Below are 10876 nucleotides of genomic sequence, written 5' to 3'. Positions count from 1 at the left end.
GCGCTCGCGGACCGCACCGCCCAGGTCCAGGGTGAAGTTTCCGGGCCCACCCCGCCCGGCCCCGCCCAGCCCCGCCCGGCCCCGCCCAGCCTCGCTCTGCCCCGCCCAACCTCGCTCTGCCCCGCCCTCCGCACTTGCAGCTCCCGGCCTGTCGCTCGCCCCGGTTTCGGAGCATCTCCATGAGCCACCCTGCCCCCGCGTCATCCGTTTCCCGTGGGACCTCCACTTTCTGGCAGTCACTTGCGGCCATCTGTTGTTCCCCGTGGCGGTCACGTCGCTGTGGCGCCCGCCCAGAGTGGAACCGGAGCGCGAGAGGGGACCCTGGTTGCGCAAGCCCTCAAATACCTGCAGACGCCTGCGACATCCCCAGAAATAAGTAGAAAAAGGAATCCGCAAGTCCTCATTTTTAAAAAAAACCTCTAAACCTTGACCATAGGACCTAACAGGAGCTCAGACTAAATCAGAAGAAAGCCTCATTCCCGGCCGAGCGCGGTGGCTCAAGCCTGTAATCCCAGCACTTTGGGAGGCCAAGGTGAAAGCATCGTGGGTTCCAGACCAGTCCGGGCAACACGGTGAGACCTCATCTCTACAATAAATCAAAAACTTAGCCGGGCGTGGTAGCGCGCCTGTTCCAGCAACTTGGAAGGCTGAGGCGGAAGAATTGTCAGAGCCCAGCAGGTCGACGCAGGGGTGGCTGTGAGCCTGCCACTGCACTCCAGCCTTGGTGAGGAAGTGAGACTCTAATTCAAAGGAAAAAAAAAACCCCGTTCCCAGGGACACAAAGTTGTCAATATGTAAATTCTTCACAGGTCAGTTTGTAGAGTAATGTAATCTCAAAATGTCAACAAAATTTTTGAAAGAACTTGATAAACTGATCCTAAAGTCAGTCATCTGGAAGAGATAATCCACAATAGTTAAAAAAAAAAAAAAAAAACTAAGCCGGGCACAGTGGCTCATGCATGTAATCCTAGCACTTTCCAAGGCTGAGAAGGAAAGATTGCCTGAGCTCAAGTTTGAGACCAGCTTGTACAACATGGCTAGACCTTGTCTCTATAATAAACCAAAAACAAAACAAACAAAAAAAAACTTAGCTGGGCATGGTGGCATGTCCCTGTAGTCCCAGCTACTTGGAAAGGTGAGGCGGAAGGATTGCCTGAGACCAGCAGTAGGCTGTGGTAACTGTAATCATGCCACTGTACTCCAGCCTGACAACAGAGTGAGACTCCAACTTAAAAAAAAAAAAAATCTAAAAGAAGAGAAAACTCAATGAGGGGAGATTTGCCCTTCTGCATATCAAAAAGTTACATCAAATTATAGCCATTAAGGCCAAGTAGTATTTCTAAAGGAACAAGTGGAATGAATCCAAGAGTTCAGAAACAAACCCATTATATGGGAAATGTAGGGACCTCAAATCATTGAGGGAAAGATAGACTCTTCTATAAGGGTGGAATTTCCAGTAGAGGAGAAAACAGGTAAAATGAATCCCAGATTCACACTGTTCTAAAGTGAAATTTCAAGCGGCATTCAGAGCCAACAGTAAAACCAAAAACACAAGACTATTGGAATCAAATACAAAAGGATATTTTACATTTCCATTAAATATCTGTGATGGGGATTCGCGGGCATCTGAGCACCTTCCGCGGCCTGAAGCCTCCACCCCTCCCGCCACTGCCAGCACCTGCCCCATCATCCCCACTGCCAGGCATGGATGGGTCCTGAGAACAGGAAAAACCACCTGGAGTCTGAGGCCAGGATTTATCTGCTTTGAAAGGCCTAAGTTAGTGGTTTTTCTCCTTTTTTGTTTTTTAGTAAAACATTTCAAGCATTCCTAAAAGTATGAAGTAAATAAAGCTGCACCAAAGTGTATCATTTTCCCATATTTGCTAATTGGTTCTACTCTTAGTTTGTGGAGGGTTTTTTTTGTTTGTTTGTTTTGCTTTGTGGAGAGGGTTCTGCAGTATTGTTGGAAAACAGCCCCTGAGTCTTTGCAAAACCAATTCACTTCCTTCCCTGCCCAGAGGTAACCATTACCTCACCCTGGGTGACCATCAATGCCAAACAGGTTTTGTGCTGTCCATAAACAATGTGCACTATTGCTTTGCATGTTTAAAAATTATGTATAACCTCACACCTAACCTTCTACCACTTGTCTTTTTCCCATCTATTTTTCTGAGATTTATTTACATTGAGACATTCCTTTCTGCTAAAAGAATGAAGCCAAATTTGTTTTTTGTCTTTCTTTTTTTTAGAGGCAAAGTCATGCTATGTTGCTCAAGCTGGTAGCTCCTGGGCTTAAGTGATTCTCCACCTCAGCCTCTTGAGTAGCTGGGACAACAGGCATGAATACCACATCTGACTAACTTTTTGCTTTTTGTAGAGACCAGGTCTGTGTTGCCTGGGCTGGTCTCAAACTCCTGGACTCAAATGATCCTCCCACCCTGGCCTCCCAAAGTGCTGGGATTATAAGCATGAACTGCTGCGCCCCACCTGCAATGAACATTTTTATCCATGTGCCCCTGTGATGAGGGGGCCATCCCTGAGTGTGGGGTATGCATACTTTCAACTCTACTAGATATTACCAAATTGATCTCCAAAGTTGTTGTATGAAATTGCAATCCTATAGTCCAATCTTGCTCCATTTTTTGACCAACTCTTAGTGTATTAGTTGTCTATTGCTGCAAAGCAAATTATCCCAAAATGTAACAGCTTAAAATGACAAGCATTTACTATCGCAGATGGTTTCTGAGGGTCAGGGATCTGGAAGAGGCTTGGGGAACAGTTCTGGCTTAGGAAGTGGCAGTCAATTTGTCAACCAGGACTACAGTCACCTGAAGTCTTGGATGCAACTGGAATGTCCACTCTGAAGCTTACTCAAGTGGCTGTGGGTGGTGGCCTCCCATCCTCTCCAGACAGCTACCTGAGCCTCCTACCATCATGGCAGCTGGCTTCCGCAGAGCCAGCAGCTGCTGTGCCTTCTATGACTCACCTTCCCTCTTTTCCAACAACTCTGTAAGAAGCAAGTCACTATATCCAGCCACATTCATGGGATAGAAGCCCAAACTCCTGCAGGAAGGAGGGTGCAGGACACATTTTAAGCATCCTGACCACATGCTTTATCCCACTCGGATGACTACACATGGTCATTGAACTTCCTGGGGTCTCTGATGACAGAAGGCCTGCTGCAGACTTTGGGGACGGGGGCCAGCGTCAGGATAACCACTCCTAGCTAGAAGGAGGGAGGACATGTGCGATGCAGGAGGAGCTTGAGAGCATATCACTGCCTGGCCAGTGTGAGGGAATGTTCCAGAAGAGACTTGAAGCAGTCAGGAGAACCAGAACAGCCCAAAAGGCAAGGCAGCAGGAGGAGAGACGAGAGCAGACAGCTGGGCATTGGTACTGTCTCTGACTCTCTGTCTCTCTGCCTGTCTTGTCTCTCTGCTTGCCTGTCTCTCTGCCTGTCCCTCTGCCCATCTGTCTCTCTGTCTCTTGACCTGTTTCTTTGCCTATCTGTCTGTTAGCCTCTTTGTCTCTTGGCCTGTCTCTCTGCCTGCCTCTCTATCTCTTTCTGTCTCTGTCTCCCTCTCTGTCTCTCTCTGTCTCCCTCCCTATTTTTTGATAACTGTCATCTGGATAAGAGACAAAAGGGGTGAGCTGGAACAGTATGGAGTGGGACTCCCCTTTCCCCGAAGCCCCAGAGTTGGAACAGTGGACTTTCCGTTTTCCAGCCTTGGAGAGGGGCTGCTCCCTAGCTTGCTGCAGCACCCCAGGTACCTCCCCCGCTGTCCAGACAGAGATAGGCAGAGGTGCGTCGGCCTGTGCTGTAGTTCTTGGGAAAAGGGCAGGCTTTGGCTTTTGTCTTCCTGTCCCACCAGAAGGGACTGGGTGTTCTCCCAGCCTGGCCTTGTGAGGGGTGCCCCAGGGAGCCGCACTGGAAAAAGGGGCCTGGGGGGGAGCCTGCCTACTGGGCCTCGGTCGGGGACTCACCATGCTGGAGAAATCCTCAGCACCCACAAGAGAGGGCAAAGGTGCATCATGGGGTGCGCTGGGGAGACTGAGGCCCAGCTGGGGCACAGCAGGTGCAGCTGGAGGGCTGGAGGAAGAAAAGGCCCAAGGAATAGCCTGCGAGGCTGGAGCCCACATGGAGTTGTCGGTTGGTGCTCATCTGCTTTCAGCATGTTCAAGATATCGTCCCATCATCTTCGGTCCTTTCTGTGGTAAAGTCTACCCTGTGTCTTTCTGTTGTACTTTGGGGATAATGTGTCACTTTTACCCTGGATGCTTTTTTTGTTTGTTTTTGTAAAGACGGAGTTTCACTACATTGCCCAGGCTGATCTTGAACTCCTGGCCTCCAGGGATCCTCCCGACTCAGTCTCTCAAAGTGTTAGGATTATACGCATGATCACTGGGCCTAGCCTTGCCTGGATGCTTTTACAATTTTGGTTTTTAGCACCTCGATTATATTGTTCCTGGTGTATTTTCTTTTTATTTATGCTCATTAAACTTCATAGAGCATCTTGAATCTGTGGCTTTTTATCTTTCTTGGTTTCTTGAATATTCAGGGCTCACATCATGCACATGTTGCTTCTGCACCATTTTCTCTCATTTCTCCCTTTCTGGGAATCCAGTTAACCTGCATCCCCCCCGCCCCAATTTGTGCCTTATGATATACTCAGTATCTGCTCTCTGTTTCTCTCTCCATGCTCCAGTCTGTAAATTTGCTACTTACCTGGTTTCTGTTTTACTAATCCTATTCTGCACAGTAGCTCATGCCTATAATCACAGCACTTTGGGAGGCGAGGTGCAAGGATTGCCTGAGCCCAGGGGTCCCACACCAGCTTGATCAACTTGGCAAGACCTCGACTCTACAATACATCAAAAAACTGACCCACCTGGGCAACTTGGTGAGACCTCATCTCTACAATAAACCAAAAAAACTAACTGGGTGTGGTAGTGCGCGCCTGTAGTTCCAGCTACTTGGAAGGCTGAGGCAGAAGGATCACCGGAGCCCAGCAGGTCGAGGCTGCAGTGACCGGGAGCGGCCACTGCACTCCAGTCTGGGCGACAGAGTGAGACTCCAACTCAAAAAATAAATAAATAAATAAATAAATAAATAAATAAATTAGCTGGGCATGGTGATGTATGCTTATGGTTCCATCTACTTGGAGGGCTGAGGCAGAAGGATAACCTGAGCCCAGCAGGTTGAGGCTTCAGTGGTCATGAGCGTGCCACTGCACTCCAGTCTGGGCGACAGAGTGAGACTCCAACTCAAAAAAACCCAAAAAACCAAACAAAAGTGAAATATAATTTTAAATAATTTTTTATAAAATCTGTTCTTGGAACCAGGCATGGGAGGCAGAAGAATTGCTTGAGCCCCAGAGTTAAAGACCAGCCTGGGTAATATAGTGAGATCTTTAAAATTTTCCCCCTATACTGCTTTCATGGTTTTGTTTTGATTCTATAGCTTCTTTAGGGTGTAATTGACATACTATAACTGCACATCTTTAAAACATGTAATTTGATGTTTCCTTTTAGATTTCTTCTTTGACCCAAGGATCATTTGATAAATCTACACACCCATACAACCATCACCACAACTAAGATGATGAACCATCACCCCAAAAGAATCCTCCTGTCCTTTCATGTCATGTCCCTGATTTGTGTCATTTTTATCTTCCCTTTTTTCCCCTGATCACTTTATTTTATTTTATTTCTTTTTTGAGTTGGAGTCTCACTCTGTCGCCCAGACTGGAGTGCAGTGGCCGCTCCCGGCCACTGCAGCCTTGGCCTGCTGGGCTCCGGAGATCCTTCCGCCTCAGCCTTCTGAGTAGCCGGAATTACAGGCACGAGCTACCATGCCCAGCTGATATTTTGATTTATTGTAGAGATGAGGTCTCGCCAAGTTGCCCAGGCGGGTCTCTAACCCGTGGGCTCAGGCAATCCACTCATCTCATCCTCCCAAAGGCGCGGGATTACAGGCTGAGCCACGGAGCCTGGCTTCCCCTGATCACTTTAAAGGTTTATCTATTGTACTGACTTTCTCAAAGAACCAGCATTTGATTATTGATTTTCTTTATTGTTTTGCTCTTTTCTATTTAATTAATTTCTTAATTAATTTATTCTGTATTTCCTTCAGCTTACTTGGAGTTTGATTTGTTCCTTTTTCTAGTTCCTTAAGGTGGAAGATGAAATAATTGATTGAACACCTCTTGTATACATAGGTATTTCATTGCTACTACAATTACTGCTTTAGCTGAATCCTGCACATTTGTATATGTTGTGTTTTCATTTTCTTTTTCTTTTTTTTTTTTTTTTTTTGAGTTGGAGTCTCACTCAGTTGCCCAGACTGGAGTGCAGTGGCCGCTCCTGGCCACCGCAGCCTCGCCTGCTGGGCTCCGGCCATCCTTCCGCCTCAGCCTTCCGAGTAGCTGCAATTATAGGCATGCGCTACCACGCCCGGCTGATTTTTTTGATTTATTGTAGAGATGAGGTCTCGCTGCCCAGGCAGGTCTCGAACCCGCGGGCTCAGGCAATCCACTCACCTCAGCCTCCCAAAGGCGATGTTTTCATTTTCATTCAGCACAAAATCCTTTCGACTTTCCCTTTTGGTTTCTTTTTGAATCCAAGAATTATTTGGAAGTGTGTTGTTTCATTTCAAAATAGCTGGGGATTTGTCAAGCCTCTGTTACTGGCTTATGTGCAAAATATTCTCTGTGTACACAATGACATTTTATCCTCATGGCAACACCAGGTCACAGATGCTGTTGTCCCCATTCTATAGAGGAACCCCTTGATGATCTGAGGGGTGACAGCCAGAATTCAATCTGAGGGGCTTCCGTGTGGGCTCCCTGAAGGAGGCCCTTGAGCCACCCTGAGGGTTCAGGGGGCAGGACTGGACTGCCACTGGCCAAAGGAGATGGGGGTGGGGATGACAGTATCCCCAAGGATGGGGGGTTTAAAGGGTGTTACTTGGGCAATGGCCTGAGGCAGTAGTCTACCAAAGCTAAGAGGACTTTGTTCCAGAGGGACCACAGGGCAGGGTGTTGCAGTCTGAATGTGTGTGTCCCCCACAGTTCATGTGTTGAAGTCCTCACCCTAAGGTGATGGTTTTAGGAGGTAGGGCCCTTAGAAGGTGGTGAGGTTATGAAGGCTGGTCCCTCATGAATGGGATTGATGCTGCCATGAAAGTGGCTGGAGGGAAACTGTTTTCTGTTTCACCCATGAGAAGATACATAAGAAGGAGTCTCTATGAACCCAGAAGTGGCCCTCATCAGACTCCTCTTTGGCCAGTGCTGTGACCCTGGCCTAGCAGCCTTCAGAGCCTTGAGAAGGACATTTCTGTTCTCTAGGAGGCACCCAGCCTGTGGTGGTTGTCACTGCCATGTGATCAGACTGAAGTGGGAGTAAGGCTCCCTGGGTGGTGTGAAGTTGTCAAGAATAATGTTATAGCCCACCATGAATAAGGAGTCACCAACACACTGAGAGTCAAAATTTTGAGTCCGGTATAGCCAGCAGTCGAGAGCAGGCTCATACCAGAAAGAAACTCTTGAACCCCGACTGAAGCAAGCAAGGGGTTTATATAGCAAAAAAACAAAAACAAAACAAAACAAAAATATAAGGTTACAGAATTTCAGTTCTGGGTAGGGAATAAAGGAGATTTTTCAAAGTACAGGTCATTAAACCGTAGGGGGGAAGTAAATTGCATAGTGTGACAGAACCGTTTCAGGAATATTATAGCCCGCCAGGGGAGGGAAAGGAAAAGTCATAAATTGTGGGACATGATTTATGGCCTACTGGAAAGGTTAGGGCAATTTCACAGAGGAGGGGTGAGAGGGGGAACTGGAAGACAAAAATGAAAGAACTACTACAAAATGGAGTTACCTTGGTTAGGTCACTAACAGCCATTTCAATAAAACCTAGCGGGGCACAATGGCTCATGCCTGGAATCCCTTGGGGGCCAAGGCAGAGGACCACTTGAGCCCAGGAGTTTGAGTCCACCCTGAGCAACATAGCAAGATCCCATTTCAATAAAAAAATAAAAGAATGGAACTAGGCTGGGTACAGTGATTCACACCTATAATCCCAGCAATTTGGGAGGCTGAAGTGGGAGGATTGCTTGAGCCCAGAAATTTGAGATCAGACTGGGCAGCATAGCAAGACCTCGTCTCTACAAAATAATACAAAAATTAGCTGAGTGTAGTGGCACACACCTGTAGTCCTAGCTACTCAGGAAGCTGAGGTGGGAGGAAGGAGGTAGAGGCTGTGGTGAGCCATGATTGTGCCACTGCATTCCATCATGGGTGACAGAGTGAGACCTTGACTCAAATAAATAAAATGGGACCAGCTTAGAGTAAGTATGTGTGCAGTCACTTCCAGGACCATCCTTCAGGTTTCCTGGGTGTCCCCAGCAGCTGGCACACAGGAGAAACTTGGGAACATTTAGGGCTTACTCACAAGTATGAGCCTGGATTGACAGGCTCAGAGCCTGGTGTGGGGAGCTGGTGGACACCAACACCCCCTGAATACTCACAGCAGGTACCCTGCACAAGCAGCCTCCTGGTATGCAAGATCCTCTCTGCCTCCCATTCCGCCTTACAAGGCAGGACACCCCCCTGTCCCCCATGCCTACAGAAGAGGACACCAGAAAGGTTCAACCATCATCTCGACTCTGGCAGTGAACGGGGAAGGGACCTTGTTCTCCCAGCCCTGACTCCAACAAACCCAACGGCTGAGTGGAACCCTGGCTGAGGCTCCGGGCATGAGTATACCTTTGAGGGGATCCCAAAGCACTGGAAAGTACTGTAGGTGTTGTCTTTAAATGAGAGAACAGTTTTAATCTGAACTGAATGTGTCCATACAACTCAGACCAAGAAGGATTTCCTTTTCTCTGGGTCTGACAAAAATGATCTGGCTAGGGGGGGTTATAGTTCTGAAAAAGATACCTGCAAACTGACTGCTCCTGGGGGCTTTCTGCACTCATGCTTTTATTTTATTTTATTTTTGTAATTTTTGCATTGGGTCTCACTCTGTTGCTTAGGCTAGAGTGTAAAGGTATGATCGCAGCTCACTGCAGCCTCAATCTCCTGGGCTCAGGCGATCCTTCTGGCTCAGTCTCTGAGTAGCTAGGACTACAGGCATGTGCCACCATGCCTGGCTAATTTTTGTGTTTTTTGTAGAGACAAGGTCTCGTTATGTTGCCCAGTCTAGTCTTGAACTCCTGGGCTTGAGCAATTCTCCTGCCTCAGCCTCCCAAAGTGTTAGGATTACAGGCATGAGCCATTGCACTTGGCCTGCACTCACATAGAGAAGTATTGCAAATTAAGCACAAAGGCCCCTCTTATTCTTGGGGCCCAGGATAACCATATTTAAGAGGGGGCAAGTTGCCTGCTGGTCCTTGTTCCATGTGTTACTCCCAAGTCCAGGTCATACCATGTATTCAACCTTACATCCTGATTTTTCCGACCCTGAGAATTTTCCTGTGCTGTTAGAACCATGGGAACCCTCTGTTTTTCCCATCACTTCATGTTCTGTGGGGTGGATGTGCTGGGATTGACCTTGTCATTTCCCCATCTTAGAAAGCACGTGGGGACCTGCAAACTGCCCACTCTTTTCTCTGTGTTCTTCTATTTGAAAGTTCACACACACCCGTGCCTCTATTCCTGCTGACATTTCTAGTTTCACCTGCAGGATGTCATGGGACACATGTGAGCCCAGGCAAATTCCTGCGATGACTGCTATGCCACCCCCAAGGCTGCATGGGTCTGCCACCAAGCATGGGTGAGGAAGTTCTGAGCCTCACCTGCACCAAGAATAACCCAGAAGGGGACCAGCCATGAAGCAGACACAGACAAGGATGTTACTGTGAAATTTGCTTTTTTGTTTTGTTTGGGTATCAGGCTGGAGTGCAGTGGCACGATCATGGCTCACTACAGCCTCAACCTCCTGGGTTCAGGTGATCCCCCTGCCTTAGCCTCCCAAGTAACTGGGACTAGAGGTGCATGCCACCATCCTTGGCTAATTTTTTTTTTTTTTTTTGTAGAGATGAAGTCTCTGTGTTGCCTAGGCTGGTCTTGAACTCCTGGGTTCAAATGATTCTCCCACCTCAGTCTCCCAAAATGCTGGGTATGAGTCACTGTGCCTGGCTGAAATGTACATCTTGTTTTAACTTATAATTCCCGATAGTGGTGACAATGAACAAACGGTTTCATTCATTCTTTTGTGAATCTTTTTATGCTCCTCTGACCATCTTCTGTTGGGATTTTGTGTGTGTGTGTGTGGTCTTATAGAGTAGCATCATTTCCTTTGGTATTAGGAATGTCATACTCATGAAAGTGTCTTTATGAAGGTCATCTTCAGTTTGTTGTGGGGTAGGGGCTCCATCTGTTCACTGGGTTTCTCCAGGGCTGGGTGAAACCCCAACCAGATGTTGCTGACACTTCTAACAGCAGCCTGCTCCCCTGGTGTGGTTTGACCATAGAAGAGTGTAATGTTTCCCCTACATAATTAATCCATGTGGATTGTGGAGATAATAGGAGCTAAAGAGAGGCAGAAGGAAAAACTAAATCAACTGAATTCCTACCACAGAGAGATAATGTCTTCACATTTTAGATTAATTCCTATCCTGTCAATATTTTTCCAAACTTGAAAAAGGTATTTTACAAGTCTAATCTCTTCCATGTAAATACATCTTTTACATGGGCATGTATTTTCACATATGTTTTGCTTAACCAAATAGGATCCTATGATACATTCTATTTTTTGGCTCTTTTTAACTTACTATTTCTGACAGCTGTAGAATGTTTTATTGGGTTCTATCACGGCTGGCCTAACCCAAGCTTCACTCTCAGACACCAAGCTGGTTAAGGGTGACTCTAGGGAC

Source organism: Carlito syrichta, unplaced genomic scaffold (genome assembly GCF_000164805.1).
Source record: "Carlito syrichta isolate Samal-C Ts95f unplaced genomic scaffold, Tarsius_syrichta-2.0.1 Scaffold301811, whole genome shotgun sequence".
NCBI classification, from domain to species: Eukaryota; Metazoa; Chordata; class Mammalia; order Primates; family Tarsiidae; genus Carlito; species Carlito syrichta.
This window is presented reverse-complemented; position numbering follows the sequence as displayed.